This window comes from Bos indicus, chromosome 9 (genome assembly GCF_029378745.1).
Source record: "Bos indicus isolate NIAB-ARS_2022 breed Sahiwal x Tharparkar chromosome 9, NIAB-ARS_B.indTharparkar_mat_pri_1.0, whole genome shotgun sequence".
Taxonomy (NCBI): Eukaryota; Metazoa; Chordata; class Mammalia; order Artiodactyla; family Bovidae; genus Bos; species Bos indicus.
Genome location: NC_091768.1, coordinates 87,656,202 through 87,676,406, shown reverse-complemented (window position 1 = coordinate 87,676,406; position 20,205 = coordinate 87,656,202). Strand labels below are relative to the sequence as shown.

At 49.5% G+C, this 20,205-nt stretch overlaps 2 pseudogenes; one reads left to right on the top strand and one right to left on the bottom strand.

Annotated features, from left to right (window-relative positions):
- Positions 1-4,203: 4,203 nt before the first annotated feature.
- On the bottom strand, positions 4,204-19,297 carry LOC139184955 (UL16-binding protein 3-like; annotated as a pseudogene).
- Positions 9,422-17,159, top strand: LOC109563441 (tyrosine-protein kinase RYK-like; annotated as a pseudogene).
- Positions 19,298-20,205: the final 908 nt, after the last annotated feature.

Here is a 20,205-nt window from a genome sequence, read left to right as displayed (position 1 = left end):
TGATTCACAGAGTTTGCTGCTCTCCTTGAGCGGCAGCTTGTGTCACCCCAAGCTAGAGCATGGCACCAGACTGGGTGTGAGTCAGGGCTTCTACCAGATAAGCCTGCCTGTGGCATTGCGGTCACACAACTCATCAAGATCCCAGGGACCTGCAGTGATTGTCTTAGCCTGGGCTGGTGTCACATGGAGATGGGGCAGAGCTGAGAGATTGGCTTCTCCCTGTGTGCCTGTGTGTATATATGTGTGTGTATATGTGTGTGTGTGTGTGTGTGTGTGTGTATGTGTGTTGGGGGAATGGATTGCAGGGAGTCTCCCGTCTGGAGCTCTGTTGGTTGTCAGCCCCAACCAATGCTAGGCATGGTCTCCAAATGTTGGCCAGCACACCAGACACTTTGCAATCTGCTGACTCTGTGCTGGGACAGGGAGCAAGCAATTCTGTGCCCATGGTCTCTAGGAGTGGAGTCTCCATTTCCCACAGTCCTCCAGTGCTCCAGATCATAAACCCTCTTGGTTTCTAGAACAGGAGTGGGGGTGTGGGGCTGCTTCTCCCAGCACTGCACCAGGGCTGGGGTGCCTTATGTAGGGCCAAAACCTCCTGCTTCTTAGGCAGAATGCTCCAGTTTTTGATGACCCTTCCATTTCAGAGTACCTGGCCAAAGGGTCCCAACTAGATCCCTTCTTTTCTGTTCCTGCCCTTCTCACTGTGGTTCTTTCTCTATGCTGGTTGTAGAGGGAATGTTCTGCTGGTTTCAGGTCATTTTCTCGGAAAGAGAGCTGTTTTGTATGTGGTTGTAGTTTTGGTGTGTTCATGGGAGAGTGGAGCTCAGGGCGTCCTACTTGGCCATCTTGATTTTGCCTTTGTGTGATCAATGATCTGTCATGTTAGTATTGTAATTGTTTTGGGGTGCCAAGAACCATGGGCACATTGCCATCCGATATGTGTGTGTGTCCTGACTGCTCTGTTGACCCGTCCATCTCTCTCCTGAGACTCCTGAGTCCCTGAGACACAGCAATATCAAAATTATGCCATTGACAGGAAGAATCACACATCTCTCACTTTAAATCCAAAGATAGAAATGGTTAAGCTTTTCAAGAAGGCACATCAAAGCCACGATGGGCCAATAACTAGGCCTCTTGCCCCAAATAGTTAGTCAAGTTGTGAACGCAAAGCAAAGGAAATCAAAAGTGCTCATCCAGTGAACTCACAAACGAGAAGAAAGCAAAACAACCTTACTGCTGATATGGAGAATGTTTCAGTGGTCTGGGTGAGAGATCACAAGAGCCACAACACTGCCTTAGGCCAAAGCCTAATCCAGAGCAAGGCCCTAGGCTTCAATTCTATGAAGGCTGAAAGAGGTGAGGAAGCTGCAGAAAAAAGTTGAAAGCCGGTAGAGGTGGTTCGGAGAAGGCAATGGCACCCACTCCAGTACTCTTGCCTGGAAAATCCCATGCACGGAGGAGCCTGGTGGGCTGCCGTCCCTGGGGTCACACAGAGTTGGACACGACTGAAGCGACTTAGCAGCAGCAGCAGTAGCAGCAGAGGTGGTTCATGAGGTTTAAGGAAAGAAGCCATCTTCCTAACATAGAGTGCAGAGTGGAAGACCGAGGGTTGATGCAGAAGCTGCAGTAATTTATCCAGAAGATCTAATAAAATAATCTATGTTGATAGCTATCCTAAATTAGAGCTTTCCAGTGTAGAGAAAAGAGTGTTCTATTGGAAGAAGATGCCCCGAGGACTTGCATAGCTAGCAAGAAGTCAGTTCCTGGCTTCAAAGACTCAAAGGATAGGCTGACTCTCTTGTTAGGGGCTAATGCAGGTGGTGACTTGAAGCTGAAGCTAAGCCTCATTTACCTTCTGAAAATCCTAGTGACTTTCAGAATTATGCTAAATCTGCTCTGCCTGTGCTCTGCAAATGGAACAACAAAGTCGAGATGACAGCATATCTGTTTACGACACTGATTACCAAAAATATTAAATCCACTGTTGAGACCTACTGCTCCCAAAAAAGGATTCCTTTCAAAATATCACTGCTCATTGAGAAAGCACCCAAGGGCCCTGATGGACAAGTAATGAGATTCATGTTGTTTTCACACCTGCAAACACAGCATCCATTCTGTAGCCCACGGATCAAGGAGTAGTCATGATGTTCAAGTCACATATTTAGGAAACAGTTTCAGTAAGGCTATAGCTGCCACAAATGGTGATTCCTCTGATGGATCTGGGCAAAGTCAACTGAAAACTTTCTAGAGCGAATTCATGAAACATTTGTGATTCATGAGAAGAGGTTGAAATAACAACATTAATAGGAATTTAAACGTTGATTTTAACCTTCTTAGATGACTTTGAGGGGTTCAAGATTTCACTGGAAGAAGTAGCTACAATGTGGTGGAAATAGCAAGAGAGCTAGAATTAGAAGTGGAGCCTAATGTGAACATGGGGCTGATTGTTGCACTCTAATGGAGAAGACTCTTGAGAGTCCCTTGGACTGCAAGGAGATCCAACCAGTCCATTCTGAAGGACATCAGCCCTGGGTGTTCTTTGGAAGGACTGATGCTAAAGCTGAAACTCCAGTACTTTTGTGAAGAGTTGACTCATTGGAAAAGACTCTGATGCTGGGAGGGATTGTGGGCAGGAGGAGAAGGGGATGACAGAGGATGAGATGGCTGGATGGCATCACCGACTTGATGGACATGAGTTTGGGTGAACTCTGGAAGTTGGTGATGGACAGGGAGGCCTGGTGTGCTGCGATTCATGGGGTCACAAAGAGTCAGACACGACTGAGTGACTGAACTGAACTGAATGATAAAATTGGAATAAATGAGAGTTGACTCTAATGGATGAGCAAAAAAAGTGGTTTCTTGATATACAATCTACTCCTGGTGACGATTCTGTGAAGACTGTTGAAATGACAACAAAGGACTTAGAATATTAAGTTTAGAATAAATTTAGTTGCAAAGGCAGCAGGAGGGTTTGAGAGGATTAACTCCAATTTTGAAAGTTCTACTGTGGGTAAAACGCCGTCAAAGAGCATTCATGCGAAGAGAAATCTTCTGTGAAAGGAAGAGTCAAACAATGTGGCAAACTTCATTGTCTTATTTTCAGAAATTGTGCTACCCACCGCAACCCTCAGCAACCACCACCCTAATCAGTCAGCAGCCACAGACCTTGAGACAAGACCCTTCACCAGCAAAAAGATAATGACTCCCTGGAGGCTCAGATGATGCTCAACATATTTTAATTTAGAAACAAAGTGTTGTGTATTAAGGTCTGTACATTATTTATTTGCACATAAAGCTATTGCACCCTTAACAGAATTCCGTGTCAACATAACACTATATTGCAGTGGAAATGAAAAAGTTTGTGTGATTCCCTTTATTGTGAAATTCACTTTATCGCCCTGGTCTGGAACCCAGCCTGCTATGTCTCTGAGGTCTGCCTGTATTTACATGGCTTTTAGTCCACGTTTTCCAGCCTAGAACTAACACTGGGATGGCTGCATGGTAGGGTGAACATATGACCTAGTGTTGGGATATGGTGAAATATACATTTAAAAATCCAGAGAATTTAAAGATCACTCCACAACTGGACTGCATGTTTGTTTAGGAGTGATCTTTAAATTCTCTGTTTCCACAAGAAATAAAGCGTTATCATTGGTTTTATTTAGTCTCATAATGTGGAGGAATAGTGAAATACCATGACTCTTCTCCTGGATTAGAAAACAGGCATGAAGTACTTAACTCTTTTGCAATATTAATTTAAGGATCAGTATAAAGGGAGGACCTGGTAGGCTGCAGTCCATGGGGTCGCTAGGAGTCGGACACAACTGCGTGACTTCACTTTCACTTTTCACTTTCACGCATTGGAGAAGGAAGGGCAACCCACTCCAGTGTTCTTGCCTGGAGAATCCCAGGGACGGGGGAGCCTGGTGGGCTGCTGTCTATGGGGTCGCAGAGAGTCAGACATGACTGAGGCGACTTAGAAGCAGCAGCAGCAGCAGCATAAAGGGTTCCCAGGTGGCGCTAGTGGTAAAGAATTGGCCCACCAACGCATGAGACACAGGAGACAAGGATTCCATCCCTGGGTCAGGAAGATCCCCTAGAGATGGATATAAGGACCCACTCCAGTATTCTTGCTGTGAAATCTGATGGACAGAGGAGCCTGGTGGGCTACAGTCCATGGGGTCACAAAGAATCAAACATGACTCAGTGCCAATAGAGTAATAAATTATGAAGGGAATCAGTCAACGTAAAATTTTGTTCCATTGAAAATACACTGAAGTTGTTTCTCTGGACATAGAAAAAAATCCCTGAGTCCTGTAGTAACAGATGTATTTTTCCAGCAATATCATCATTTGTAAGAATAAGGTCACAATGCAGGGAAAAGTCTAATTTTCCAAAAATTAGAAGAAGACTGAAAGAGTTCTGTTTGTGGAGATCTCTTGTTCAAGTAGTTGAAAGTTTCAGTTCAGGGATTCCGTCACTCAGCACCAAGAGAAACTACATTTGAAAAAAATAAAGATGTTGAGGAGGATGCTCATCAGATTTGACAAGAGACTCGAGATGGTGCAGCCACTGTGTCATCATAACTGGTAGACAGACTTGAGACTCCTAAGGTCTGATCTCTTGGCTCTAAAGTGAACGCAGGAGAACAAAAGTAGCCAAGCAAACATTGAGTCCTGAGGCCAACAGAGCACCTGTCAGGGGCTTCCTGGGAACACAGTCTCCTGCAGAAAAGAAACTGGTATTGGTCCAGGAAGCTGAGGAACTCCTGTCACTTTCCTGGGGCTGTCCCTCCCCAACCTCCCCTCCAGCCCCTCCCTCACTGAGGGGTTCCTATGTCCTCCACCCCCACCCCCACCCCAGGCCCAGCAGCTTCTAGACACCTCCTCCTTCCTTCCTACATCACAGAGTCACCACAGGCCCTGACACCCCCTGCTTAGGCTTAGGACTGGAGCCAGTGAGGAATCAACCTGTTCCCTTTACTCAGGTCTGGATCCTCCCCGAGGTGGGCCTAAAGGACCAGGGAGCATGTCCTCGGAGGAGGGGTGTTGCTTCCTGACAGCCTTGGGGGGCTGCAGGCAAACCTCCTTCCTTCGCTCCCCTCCAGCCTCTGAGCCAGCAGCACACACAGCTCTCAGGACCAGGGTCCCTGCTCCCCATCTCTTCCTGGTCCCTCCTAGCTGGGCGCCTCCACCCCAGCTCAGGCCCACCCATCCCCAGGCACCTCTGCACAAGGCAGGGCCTCTCAGTGATGGAGGCTCTGAGTCCCCAGGAGGCTGGTGACCTGCAGGCCACAGGCTGAGTCTGAACTGCTTCTGCTCCAGAAGCACAGCCCTGGCCTTACCTCTTTTCACAGTCTCTCCTGTGAGGCTCCTGCCTTGCCTGCTTGACCCAAGCCACTTCCTGTGAGAACAGGCCTTTGGAGTTGGGTCTGCAAAGGCCTTCCTGCCCCTTCCTCCTGGGATGAAAGCCCGGCCCCTCTCGTCTTGGCCCCTGGGTGGGTCCCCTCCCCGCTGACACATCATGTGGGGCCCCCATGCTGCTCTCAGCCCCCGTGAGTCCTGCCCTCGCCCTGAGTGCCTGCTGTTCTCACACCACCTACCGGGGCCCTGCCAGCCAGCAGTCTGTGCTCAGTCAGGGGACTTGGCTGAACCCTTTAAGCATCAATAGGCCCTCAGCCTTCCTGTGCCCCAGCCACCCCTCACTTCCCATTGTCATCTGACAGTGAGGAGCTATCAGAACTGAGGCCTGAGCTTGTCTGAGTTCTTGCTGTCAGGTTATATGAGGTCTCACTCACCTGGCTCATTTCCAGGATGAGGAGGTTCAGTGAAGGGCAGGGGTTGCATGGGATTCCCAAATCCAGGAGGAAGGAGTGGGAAGGCGTTTGCAGACCCTACTCCAAAGGCTCTAATATGCAGTGGCATATTAGAAGTGGGTCAAGCAGGCAAGCAGGAGCCCCACAGAAGAGACTGTGGGAAGGGGATAGGCCAGGCCTGTACTCCTGGAGCAGCAACAGTTGTGACTCAGCCTGTGGGATTCCCTTCCCTGTCCTCACACTAGGCCCTGTGCCCCCGCCTTCCCGCTGGATTCTGCCCTCAGTACCTCTTCTTGTAAAGGATCCAGGCTACGATGCCCATTATGACAAAACTGACGAGAACCCCAGGGGCGATCCAGGTGACGTGACTGATGGGTGGGGCCGTGGGCTGCACTGTAGGTGGGACTGTGGTCGGTGATGCTGCAAGGAGAGTAAGAGTCAAGCCCTTGTCCAGACCCCAAACTTGGCAAATGCCTCCTCGCTCCCCTGACTCAGGTACTCCTATTATGCAGAAGTTTACACCCATCACATGGAGGCCCCTGAGACAGATCCCCAGGCGAGACGGAGGGAAGAGAGGAGTCCACTCCTCATGGGGCTCTGACAGCTAATGGGGGAGCAGGGTTTCCAACACAGCCACTCAGTCCTGCTGTGACATCAGAGATGGTGACCTGAGGATGGAATCCTCAGGAGCTGACAGCAGAGGTGGTATTGACAGATTTCCAGAAGAAGGATTGGTGACATTTGAAAGAAAATTCTGGAAAGAGGGTACAGTGAAAAATAAATCCCAGAAATCAAAAAGATGTCTACAGTTTTGGGATCAGCAAAAATCCATGTTCAGTTGTCCAAAGGCCTGTGCTGTGAGGAGAGCTATCAGGAGGTAGAAGAAGAAGGAGAATGACAGAGCATCCCGGATCATTGCTCTCCCAGGAACAACTCACCTCTGACGGATCACTTCCTCAAACACACACAGAGACACAAACACACACAGAGGGGTGGGTCCATGTCACCATGAGAGGAGTATCACTTTCTCTTCCTCTTCTCACTTACCCGTGGTCTTCAATATTTCCTTCCATCGCACCATGAAATCCTGAAGCCAACCCCGACAGTCTCCCATGGAGACCTTCTTCAAGAAGTTGGTCACAGCTCTGTCATTCTCCCACTTCTCTTTCATCCATCTGCCTCCAGGGTGATCCACTCTCCAGTGTCCATTCTCCGAATCAAAGTGGAGGATCATTACTCCATTCAAGCCAAACTGCCAAGATCCACTGACGTGTCTGTCATCCTCACAGCGACATGTCATCCTGGCCTGCAGGGTGCGAGGGTCTGCCCCCACCATGGGAAAGAAAGAGCTCAGCCTCTGGGCTTGATAGATTCTCTGCCCCACCTGGGTCCACCTCCCTTGGCCCAGCTAATGTGGCCCTGTGCTCTCCCCAGAGGCCACTCCTTCCACTGGACTACTAGGGAAGGACCAGTATTCAATTATATTTTTTACTTATAAACAGTGAATGTAGCTAAGCCCCTAATCTGGCCCTCCTGTACTTGGACTTTCTAACTCACCTCTGGGCATGTGTTTCTCCAGTGTAAAGTCATGCATTTGGTCCTTGATCCAGTCCCTGATGTCTCTCAGTGTTTCGATCTGTGTTTCCCAGGCCTTTATGGTTTTCACTTCTTCTCCCAACACACTTGGGATTATGATCTTTGCATGACCACAATCATAGGAGAGAAAAACCTTTCCGTCCACCTGGCTTTGAATCTCACACCACGGATGTCCAGGTCTGGGCTGAGGATCGACGGTGAAGTCAAAGGAAAGAGAGTGAGCGTCTGTGAAAGCAAACCGCAGTGAGGGTGAGGTTGGAAGAAGACCCATAGCCCTCCACCCCAGTTCTGTGAGAGCACAGTAGGACTGCAGGTCTAGGCTGACAGAGCAGGATGGCCCGGCCTGCCCTCCCCAGCCCCTCATCCGGTACGACTGAGGAAGACGAAAAGCCTCAGTCAGGCAAGAAACACCACAACCCTGGATATGCCCCATTTCCACTCTGCTCACAAGCTCCGCACGTGGCACTAACCGACACATGCTTTTCCCAGGGATGGGCCAGGCTGGTTCAGAAGGAAAGGCCTAAACCCAGAGGACTGTCAGCTTCTCTCTGAGTGTCCTGTGAGAGATGCAGAGGATGAGGGGGCTGTTCCTGAGGAAGCGGATCACAGTCAGTGAGGCTGGGGTTGGGAAGGATGAGCTCAGAACCCAGAGCTGGGGAAGGGAGAGTTTATAATCACAGGTCACTGGGCTTAGCAAGGCTGGGGAGACATGGTAATCTCCCACTAGGACAGGTCTTGGAATCCTGGAGAAGGGCCTGGCCCATCGGGCATGAAAGAGAAAATCCAGAACTTCCGAGGCAGGTGGTAGAGGAGGCGATCCAAGGCTCAGAGAAGTGAATCTGCCAGGGTGGACACGGTGTGAAAGGGCAGGAGAGTGTGCAATCCACCAGCTCCATGGGAAAGCCTGATGGACTCTATGGAGCTCGAGAGGAAAGCGCAGATGAGAAGCATCTCCAACAGCTCAAGGTTGACTTTTGCAGAAGGTCAGGGATGGTGGTAGGAGACCGTGCTCCTGTGGGCTTCTACCAGGAACAGGGATGGAAGTTGTAGAAAAATCAGATTCCAAGTGGGGGGTGCTCTAGGGCCGCAGAAAAGTAGGTGCAGTGGTCAAAGTGATTAGGGAGTCTCAATGCCAGCCAGGGCCTGACTGCAGAGAATATGATACTGGCTCATAGAACAGGGCGATCCTAAAGGCAAACAGATGGGCAGGAACCCAGATACAAACTGTACCATAGAAAGAATTAAAGAAAGACAGAACACAAAGCTGGATGATCAGGAAGCCAAAGGCAGCCATTCCTACCAAACACCTGATCCAGGCCCATTTTCCGGATCTGAGCCACTTCTCAGAAGGTGTCACCAGAGAAAGAAGCCATGTTCTAAAGAGGAGGGTCCTTTCATCACCACATCTAGTGCAAAAGTCCTTCCATTCTTTCCCAAAGAGCCACACGGTTATTTACTGGGGTAAGTGAACCTGCAGAAGCAGAAACTACTCTCACATTCACATTGCACCTAGTGTGTTTCTAATATCAGGCACAGGAATCGTAGCATCATCATGGTCCCCTAATTGTTGAAGCCATGCTTGGAGTACCAGGCCATCAGTGGACAGCAGTCCCAGGTTCTGCTTACAGTGGTTATCACTGGGTCCACAGACCACACAGCGGTCATTTCACATGCCCTGGCCTTGTGATAGGCATGGAGACCTGAGTAGCTAGTAGATTATCATGGGGTGAAGACTACTGTAGTAGTCAATTCCAGATTCAAACTTCAGACCCTACTTCCCCATCCCCAATAGTATGTGTGTACAACATCCTGGAGGAAATACAGAGACAGGTACCAATCTACAACCTCTCGAGGGCTGCAGGGGTGTGGTCCCTATCCTATCTCCATTTAATACCACTGTGGCCTTAGGTTTCCTGTAATGGTACAGAAGAAATTCTTGAGGCTTTGCGGACCCTAGGTCTCTGCTGCAACCTGCTGTCCCAGCACAAAAGCAGTCACAATAGGTGAACGATGGGCATGGCTGGAGCTGCTTCTTGGGCAGATGACCCAGCAGAACCGGTGACATCAGAGGTATCTGTGGCCAGAAAGGTGCTACGTGCCATTTTCTATGTGAAGGCTCACAACACAGATCCCGAGTGTTCTGAAGCTAGGCCATGCCACTTGCAGTGGGGAAAGTCACACCATTTAAACGTGGCTCCTGGTGTGGTCCTGGGGCCTGGCAGAGATGAGGCCTCTGGTCAGGGACTGGGGTTGCCCATCGTGATGTGTGCTCATCAACCCCTAGTCATTAGTTCAGCTAGGCCAGCCGTCATAGGACAGAAGTGGTTATGTGTTTTGGCATAAGCAGGGCCACAAGGAACAAACAAGACCCACATCTCTGGCCTAGATGTGAGCCCAGAGTTGTTATATGGCCACTATCCTCTGCTCACACCTGTGGATTCCTGTATGGCACTTTGGACCAAGGTAGCTACTCGGTAATAAAGAAGCGGGGAGCATTAGCCCATAACTGCTGGATGGTTTTTATTTACCTAATAAAAAGTACTGCATGTTGAAGACAAATCATTCTCAACACTAGTGAAAGAAAGCAAAACTTTAAAGGTGAATCAACTACATTACCTTGTAGAAGTTAAGAAAATAAAAAGCAGTTGGTAGTAAGATTGTTAGTTCAAATATGTGTGTTTAAACAATTTTTAAAACTATTTTGTAAAAATATACCTATACCTCAAAAGCTGCTGCTAAGTCGCTTCAGTCGTGTCCGACTCTGTGCGACCCCATAGACGGCAGCCCATCAGGCTCCACCATCCCTGGGATTCTCCAGGTAAGAACACTGGAGTGGATTGCCATTTCCTTCTTCAATGCATGAACGTGAAAAGTGAAAGTGAACTCGTTCAGTCGTGTCCGACTCTTAGTGACCCCATGGACTTCAGCCTACCAGGCTCCTCCATCCATGGGATTTTCCAGGCTGCTGAAGGGAAGTAGGTAATTTCTCTACTATTCTCTGGTCCTTTCTTACTACTGCTGAAGGGAAGTAGGCCACTTCTCTACTGTTCTCAGCCATGAAGGATCAGCAGACCCCTTCTGAATTGCTCTCTAGTCCCTTCTTACTCCTGCTGAAGGGAAGTAGGCCCCTTCCCTGCTGCACTCGGCCCTTGAAGACCAGCAGGTCCCTTCTCTGCTGCTCTCTGGTCCCTGTTTACTACTGCTGAAGGGAAGGAGGTCCCTTCCCTGAGACTCTCTGGTCCCTTCTTACTACTGCAAAAGGGAAGTAGGTCCCTTCCCTATTGCTCTCTGGTCCCTTCTTACTACTGCAAAAGGGAAGTAGGTCCCTTCCATACTCCTCTCGGCTCTTGAAGGACCAGCAGGTCCCTCCCTACTGCTCTCTGGTCCCTCCTTACTACTGCTGAGGGGAGTAGCCCCCTTACATACTGTTCTTGGCAAAAGAAGGAGTGGCAGGTCCTTCCTTATGACTCTTTGGTCCCTTCTTACTGGGGCTAAAGGGAAGTAGGTAATTTCCCTACTGTTCTCTGGTCCTTTCGTACTCCTGCTGAAGGGAAGTAGGCCCCTTCCCTGAGACTCTCTGGTCCCTTCTTACTACTGCTGAAGGGAAGTAGGCCCCTTCCCTACTGCACTCGGCCCTTGAAGGACCAGCAGGTCCCTTCCCTATTGCTCTCTGGTCCCTTCTTACTACTGCAAAAGGGAAGTAGGTCCCTTCCCTATTCCTCTGGGCTCTTGAAGGACCAGCAGGCCCCTCCCTACTGCTCTCTGGTCCTTTCTTACTACTGCTGAAGGGAAGTAGGTCCCTTCCCTGCTGCTCTCTGGTCCCTGTTTACTCCTGCTGAAGGGAAGGAGATCCCTTCCCTGAGACTCTCTGGTCCCTTCTTACTACTGCTGAAGGGAAGTAGGCCCCTTCCATACTCCTCTCGGCTCTTGAAGGACCAGCAGGTCCCTCCCTACTGCTCTCTGGTCCCTTTTTACTACTGCAAAAGGAAAGTAGGCCTCTTCCCTACTCCTCTCAGCTCTTGAAGGACCAGTAGGTCCCTTCCCACTGCTCTCTGGTCCCTCCTTACTACTGCTGAGGGAAGTAGGTCCCTTCCCTGAGACTCTCTGGTCCCTTCTTACTACTGCTGAAGGAAGTAGGCCCCTTCCCTACTGCACTCGGCCCTTGAAGGACCAGCAGGTTCCCTTCCCTATTGCTCTCTGGTCCCTTCTTACTACTGCTGAAGGAAGTAGGCCACTTCCCTACTTCACTCAGCCCTTGAAGGACCAGCAGGTTCCCTTCCCTATTGCTCTCTGGTCCCTTCTTACTACTGCTGAGGGAAGTAGGCCACTTCCCTACTTCACTCGGCCCTTGAAGGACCAGCAGGTTCCCTTCCCTATTGCTCTCTGGTCCCTTCTTACTACTGCTGAGGGAAGTAGGCCACTTCTCTACTGTTCTCAGCCATGAAGGAGCAGCAGGTCCCTTCTGAACTGCTCTCTGGTCCCTCCTTACTACTGCTGAGGGGAGTAGCCCCCTTACATACTGTTCTTGGCAAAAGAAGGAGTGGCAGGTCCTTCCTTATGACTCTTTGGTCCCTTCTTACTGGGGCTAAAGGGAAGTAGGTAATTTCCCTACTGTTCTCTGGTCCTTTCGTACTCCTGCTGAAGGGAAGTAGGCCCCTTCCCTGCTGCTCTTGGCCCTTGAAGGACCAGCAGGTCCCTTCCCTATTGCTCTCTGGTCCCTTTTTACTACTGCAAAAGGGAAGTAGGTCCCTTCCATACTCCTCTCGGCTCTTGAAGGACCAGCAGGTCCCTCCCTACTGCTCTCTGGTCCCTCCTTACTACTGCTGAGGGGAGTAGCCCCCTTACATACTGTTCTTGGCAAAAGAAGGAGTGGCAGGTCCTTCCTTATGACTCTCTGGTCTCTTCTTACTGGGGCTAAAGGGAAGTAGGTAATTTCCCTACTGTTCTCTGGTCCTTTCTTACTACTGCTGAAGGGAAGTAGGTCCCTTCCCTGCTGCTCTCTGGTCCCTGTTTACTCCTGCTGAAGGGAAGGAGATCCCTTCCCTGAGACTCTCTGGTCCCTTCTTACTACTGCTGAAGGGAAGTAGGCCCCTTCCCTACTGCACTCGGCCCTTGAAGGACCAGCAGGTTCCCTTCCCTATTGCTCTCTGGTCCCTTCTTACTACTGCTGAGGGAAGTAGGCCACTTCCCTACTTCACTCGGCCCTTGAAGGACCAGCAGGTTCCCTTCCCTATTGCTCTCTGGTTCCTTCTTACTACTGCTGAGGGAAGTAGGCCACTTCCCTACTTCACTCGGCCCTTGAAGGACCAGCAGGTTCCCTTCCCTATTGCTCTCTGGTCCCTTCTTACTACTGCTGAGGGAAGTAGGCCACTTCCCTACTTCACTCGGCCCTTGAAGGACCAGCAGGTTCCCTTCCCTATTGCTCTCTGGTCCCTTCTTACTACTGCTGAGGGAAGTAGGCCACTTCTCTACTGTTCTCAGCCATGAAGGATCATCAGGTCCCTTCTGAACTGCTCTCTGGTCCCTCCTTACTACTGCTGAGGGGAGTAGCCCCCTTACATACTGTTCTTGGCAAAAGAAGGAGTGGCAGGTCCTTTCTTATGACTCTTTGGTCCCTGCTTACTGGGGCTATAGGGAAGTAGGTAATTTCCCTACTGTTCTCTGGTCCTTTCTTACTCCTGCTGAAGGGAAGTAGGCCCCTTCCCTGCTGCACTCGGCCCTTGAAGACCAGCAGGTCCCTTCTCTGCTGCTCTCTGGTCCCTCCTTACTACTGCAGAAGGGAAGTAGGCCCCTTCCCTACACCTCTCGGCCCTTGAAGGACCAGCAGGTTCCCTTCCTTATAGCTCTCTGGTTGCTTCTTACTACTGCTGAGGGAAGTAGGCCCCTTTCCTGCTGCTCTCGGCCCTTGAAGGACCAGCAGGTCCCTTCCCTATTGCTCTCTGGTCCCTTCTTACTACTGCTGAGGGAAGTAGGCCACTTCTCTACTGTTCTCAGCCATGAAGGATCAGCAGGTCCCTTCTGAACTGCTCTCTGGTCCCTCCTTACTACTGCTGAGGGGAGTAGCCCCCTTACATACTGTTCTTGGCAAAAGAAGGAGTGGCAGGTCCTCCCTTATGACTCCTTGGTCCCTTCTTACTGGGGCTAAAGGGAAGTAGGTAATTTCCCTACTGTTCTCTGGTCCTTTCTTACTACTGCTGAAGGGAAGTAGGTCCCTTCCCTGCTGCTCTCTGGTCCCTGTTTACTCCTGCTGAAGGGAAGGAGATCCCTTCCCTGAGACTCTCTGGTCCCTTCTTACTACTGCTGAAGGGAAGTAGGCCCCTTCCCTACTTCACTCAGCCCTTGAAGGACCAGCAGGTTCCCTTCCCTATTGCTCTCTGGTCCCTTCTTACTACTGCTGAGGGAAGTAGGCCACTTCTCTACTGTTCTCAGCCATGAAGGATCAGCAGGTCCCTTCTGAACTGCTCTCTGGTCCCTCCTTACTACTGCTGAGGGGAGTAGCCCCCTTACATACTGTTCTTGGCAAAAGAAGGAGTGGCAGGTCCTTCCTTATGACTCTTTGGTCCCTTCTTACTGGGGCTAAAGGGAAGTAGGTAATTTCCCTACTGTTCTCTGGTCCTTTCGTACTCCTGCTGAAGGGAAGTAGGCCCCTTCCCTGCTGCTCTTGGCCCTTGAAGGACCAGCAGGTCCCTTCCCTATTGCTCTCTGGTCCCTTTTTACTACTGCAAAAGGGAAGTAGGTCCCTTCCATACTCCTCTCGGCTCTTGAAGGACCAGCAGGTCCCTCCCTACTGCTCTCTGGTCCCTTTTTACTACTGCAAAAGGAAAGTAGGCCTCTTCCCTACTCCTCTCAGCTCTTGAAGGACCAGCAGGTCCCTTCCCACTGCTCTCTGGTCCCTCCTTACTACTGCTGAGGGAAGTAGGTCCCTTCCCTGAGACTCTCTGGTCCCTTCTTACTACTGCTGAAGGGAAGTAGGCCCCTTCCCTACTGCACTCGGCCCTTGAAGGACCAGCAGGTTCCCTTCCCTATTGCTCTCTGGTCCCTTCTTACTACTGCTGAGGGAAGTAGGCCACTTCCCTACTTCACTCAGCCCTTGAAGGACCAGCAGGTTCCCTTCCCTATTGCTCTCTGGTCCCTTCTTACTACTGCTGAGGGAAGTAGGCCACTTCTCTACTGTTCTCAGCCATGAAGGATCATCAGGTCCCTTCTGAACTGCTCTCTGGTCCCTCCTTACTACTGCTGAGGGGAGTAGCCCCCTTACATACTGTTCTTGGCAAAAGAAGGAGTGGCAGGTCCTTCCTTATGACTCTTTGGTCCCTGCTTACTGGGGCTATAGGGAAGTAGGTAATTTCCCTACTGTTCTCTGGTCCTTTCTTACTACTGCTGAAGGGAAGTAGGCCCCTTCCCTGCTGCACTCGGCCCTTGAAGACCAGCAGGTCCCTTCTCTGCTGCTCTCTGGTCCCTCCTTACTACTGCTGAGGGAAGTAGGTCCCTTCCCTGAGCCTCTCTGGTCCCTTCTTACTACTGCAGAAGGGAAGTAGGCCCCTTCCCTACACCTCTCGGCCCTTGAAGGACCAGCAGGTTCCCTTCCTTATAGCTCTCTGGTTCCTTCTTACTACTGCTGAGGGAAGTAGGCCCCTTTCCTGCTGCTCTCGGCCCTTGAAGGACCAGCAGGTCCCTTCCCTATTGCTCTCTGGTCCCTTTTTACTACTGCAAAAGGGAAGTAGGCCTCTTCCATACTCCTCTCGGCCCTTGAAAGACCAGCAGGTCCCTTCCCACTGCTCTCTGGTCCCGTCTTACTACTTAGGGAAGTAGGTCCCTTCCCTACAGCTCTCTGGAACATTCTTACTACTGCTGAAGGGAAGTAGGTCCCTTCCCTACTGCTCTCTGGTCCCTTCTTACTGCTGCTGAAGGAATAGGTCCCTTCTCTACTGCTCTAGGCCCTTGAAGGACCAGCGCTCTTTATCATGGATCAGTTAACACCAGCAGGGTGGCCGGGGTAGGAGCTATTCACCTTTCAAGGGCTCAGGCCAGGTGGGCAGCATCAGGTGGCCTGGCTTCTCCTGGGTGGTAGAGGCAGGCACTCACAGCAGGATGGATGTGCAGGGTGGTCTCCCTGGGATGGGGATCCGGCAGGCCGCCGCCAGTACCGCTTGGGTCCACTAGGCTGCCTGCCGCCCCAGCGCCCCTTGGCCCCAGAACTCCCACGCACTGTATCAGTGTTTGGGCTTGAGCTGTCCTGTCCTGGCAAAGTAGATTCTGAAGTTACGACACTAAATGCACCTCAACTTGACAGTAACTTCAAAAAGCTTCACATCTTAGAGTTGAAACAAAGGAAAAGTTGCCATCCAGAAATCAAGGAAGGAAAACTTCAGCCTTGGACAAAACGACCAGCGGAGGAACCCATTTATGATCCTGTACATGCAGCTCCAGCCATGTCTACACGTGTGTTTTATATCAGCCTAGGGGTTTGCTGTCCAGGTATATTTCTTGTAGTACTAGTATTAGCTGTTTTGCATGTTCATAGTGTGAAAAGGACTGAACTGGGAGATAGCATCAGCACCAGCAGTAGTTCCCAAGGGCTGTCTCAGTCCCAGTCGTTCCCAGATGTCTCAGTATGTGAGAGGCAACACACTGAACAATACAACTCCCATCTCCAGTTATCTGACCTTGTGGCTAGAGGAGTACGACTTGAGAAGTGTCGCTCTTTTGGAGGCCAGAGCTTAGGTGAATGATACCAAAATATCTATCCAGGGAGAGGAACTCAAAAGATATACACAGAAGGTACCTTTTGGTGTACTTCCCATGGGGTTTATGTAGATGCAAAAGATCCAGATAAAGAGCAACAAGCATTTGTAAAAACAGTTAGAGTTCGAGCTTGTGAAATTCAGCTGATAGCGATGCTCCCTGAAAGCTGAGAGCTATGAGATCTTCATCACAGAAATCTTCCTATTAGCCACGTGTGAACAGAAGAAGCGGAAAAGCCCATGGTGGACTGCCTTACATTAACTGGGGGTATCTTAAATTGTTTTTACGACAGTGCAAATATGTAGAGACCAATAGTCTGCAGGCAACTTCTCAACAAAACCTAGTTCACATGGCTGCTCAGATTACCTGTGGAATGAGCTACCTGGTCAGAAGAGAAGTCTTCCACAAAGACCTGGCAGCTAGGATCACTGTCATTGATGACAACTTCAAGTTAAGAGCAAAGCCACTCCCTCTCCAGAGTCTTGTTCCCCATGGACTCTCACTGTCTGGGGAACAACAAAAACACGGGATCGATGGATGGCTTTTGAAAGTCTGGTTAAAAATGAGTTCTCCATCCTTCCCTGGTGATCCAGTGGCTAAGACTCCACACTCCCAATGCAGGGGCGTGGGTTTGATCCCTGGTCGGGGAACTGGATCCTGCATGCCACAACTAAGAAGTCAGCATGCTGCTACTAAAAGAGCCCACGTGTTTATGACTCTGGCCAAATGCCCTAAGTGGACATCTACCCATTTGATGTGGCCCAGTACCTGAAAGAGGGTTACCAAATAGCCCAGATTATCAACTGTCCTGATGAACTATTTGCTGTATTGGCTTGTGCTGGGCCTTCGATCCAGAGTTCCAGCAGCTGGCCCGGTGTCTCACAGAGCTGCATGAAGCCCTGGGGGCCTGTGTCTGACTCTCCTCTCACAGTCCCCCAGCATCAGGAGGAAGGTGCCTGTCGAGGCCCACTTGGAGCCAGCTAGTCACATACATCACCCAGCATCACAGAAGCACGTTTGTCTTCCAGAACACATGCCTTAGGAATGCTTTAGCATCTGAACTTTCGAAGATAGATTTAATGATGTGGAATACTTTCTCAATATCACTTTTATTAGCTTGAACTGAAAATGTTTATGTAAATTTTTTACACATAGTTGCCTTTGAGGTCAGAGAAGGCAATGGCACCCCACTCCAGTACTCTTGCCTGGAAAATCCCATGGATATATATTTTATGATATATATACATGCACATGTATATACATACATACATACCCTGCATATAAGTTAAATAAGCAGGGTGACAATTTACAGCCTTGACAGACTCCTTTTCCTATTTGGAACCAGTCTGTTGTTCCATGTCCAGTTCTAACTGTTGCTTCCTGACCTGCCTACAGGTTTCTCAAGAGGCAGGTCAGGTGGTCTGGTATTCCCATCTCTTTCAGAATTTTCCACAGTTGATTGTGATCCACACAGTCAAAGGCTTTGGCATAGTCAATAAAGCAGAAATAGATGTTTTTCTGAAACTCTCTTGCTTTTAGGATGATGCAGCGGATGTTGGCAATTTGATCTCTGGTTCCTCTGCCTTTTCTAAAACCAGCTTGAACATGTGGAAATTCAAGGTTCAGTATTGCTGGAGCCTGGCGCAGGAGAGCGGCGGCTGCGCCGCGGCTGCGACGGCGCAGAAGGGCAGATCATGGGCTTGTGGTTTTCAGGGCGGCTCTGGGTCCCTTCCCCGGGCTCCAGGACTCCCACTTCTCAGGGCCGGGCTGAGCCCTGGCGGGCCTCAACAGCATTTCCTGTACGTTCTGGCCCCGTTTTCTCCCAAAGTCCCCGCATTACTGCTTCACCAATGCACCCCTGTTCTCGCCCGGAGAGCCCGCAAGTAGCCCGGGGGAGCCACCGAGGTGTAAAGGACCCAGGGGAGGGAAAAGAGGAGAGGGCGGCGGCACCACCCCTTAAGAAGTTTCGCGAACCCGCGCGCACCCAACTTCCCCGCGCCGCGCCCCCGCCCCGCGCAGGTTCATCCCGGAACTCACCGCCGGGCGTCCCGCTGAACCAGACAATGAGAAGCAAGTCCAGGAAGCCAAGACGGGTCTCAGGGCCACCTATCTCTCCCTTTGCCATCTGGATCTCGATTTTGCAGGAGTGGAGGACGGCAGGTCAGAGGAGCGGATCCTTTCTGGGGCGCTGCGGGCGTTCCTCAGCCCGGGCGCCCCGCCCCAGGGCCAGGCCGGTGAAGTCATTAACCTGCGGTTTCCCCAGACTGCTAGCTCGCGACCAGGATGTTGCCTCTTCCTCCTCTAACCACTTATTTTAGCGTTTCGTGGTCTGATAGCCAGAACATTCCTAGTTAGATCATTTTGTCATTTTGGTCTTCCTAATTAATAGAAATTGATCAGAGGTCGTCAGGGAAGAATTTCTGGCAAGAAGGTCATGGAGGGGCGAGCTCAGGGCTTCCTGCTTCCCTATCTTGAGCTTGCCTTGGATGATCACTGACCTCTTCATTGTATTGAGTTTCCTTAGGGTTTTCCATACCATCTTATGAAAACTTGAAGAAACTTTTCAGCCAACTCAGTTATTGTTTCCGGTGCCAGTTCAGGTGGCAAACTTAATTGATAAACGTCGTCTGTGTCCTGACCGTTCCACTGACCTGCCCTTCTCTCACCCTCTCCCTCTCCTCCAGCTTCCTGAGTCCCATAGACACAACAGTATTGAAATTAGGCCAGTTCATCACTCTGCAAGTTTGCTTCTGTCCCATTTGTTTATTTTTTCCTTCAAAATTTCAATGCCAATGCATTTTGAAGAGGATTCTGTGTAATTCTACAGGTTGTGTGCCCTCCTTTTTTTTTTTTTGTATAATTGTACAACTTTGGAAATTACATAAGTTATAATGATCCAGTATTATTTGTCATTCAAAAAAAAAAAAAAAAACTAACTTTCTCTTCCTCCCAGCAACCATCTAAGGGGAATTAAAGTTCCTGACAGAAGGCCCGTTCAAGATGGCTTCTACTCTGGTAGAAACAGAAAACAAAAAGATGAGGAAAAGCAATAAAGAAATGGGTCCTCATCAAACTTACATACTTTTGCACAGCAAAGGAAACCATAAAACAAAAAAGGCTAACTACAGACTGGGAGAAAAGACTTGCAAATGATGCAGCTGACAAGGGCTTAATTTCCAAAATATATGAAAAACTGTTACAACTCAGTAATAAAAACAGGGAACCCAATTAAAGAATGGACAGAAGATCTAAATAGACATTTCTCCAAAGAAGGCATACACATGGCCAATAGGCATGTGAAAAGATGCTCAATATCAATATTTATTATTTTTAATTAATTAATTAAAAATTTTATTTTATATTGATTGGAGTATATAGTTGATTAAAAATGTGTGTTAGTTTCAGGTGTATAGCAAAGTGATTCAATTAAACATATACATGTATCTATTTTTTTACAAATTCTCTTCCCATTTATGTTATTATAGAATATTGAGCAGAGTTCCCTATGCCACACAGTAAGTACTTGTTGGTGATCTATTTTAAGTATGGTAGTGTGCATATGTCAATCCTAAACTCCCAGTTTCTCTCTCTCCATCACCTATCACCTCTGGATATATGCCCAGGAGTGGGATTGGTGTATCATATGGTAGCTCTGAACCTGCCTGCAATGCAGGAGACCTGGGTTTAATCCCTGGGTCAGGTCCTGACCCAGACAGTAGGAGCCATTTGGCTTTTTAACAAGTAGGATAGGCGTTTTATAAGGAGAGTGAGTAGGGCACAAGAGACCCTGATGCAGTAGCTTAGAGATGTTGGGTTTTAATCCCTGTTGATGTATTTGGGAAATAGGATATTGAGGTTGATTGGGAAACTTTGTTGGATCTTTTAGACAAATATAAATGGGAGTATGGTGGGAGTATCCCAGACTATAGGGTTTACAGATGAGGAGGGTAATGGGGGAGGTGAAGAAATAGTAGGTTCGAGAAGGAGTAGCCAGGCCAGGTCAGGAGAAAGATTTGGAACAGTGACAAAAGCCTAGAATTTGAAGAGTA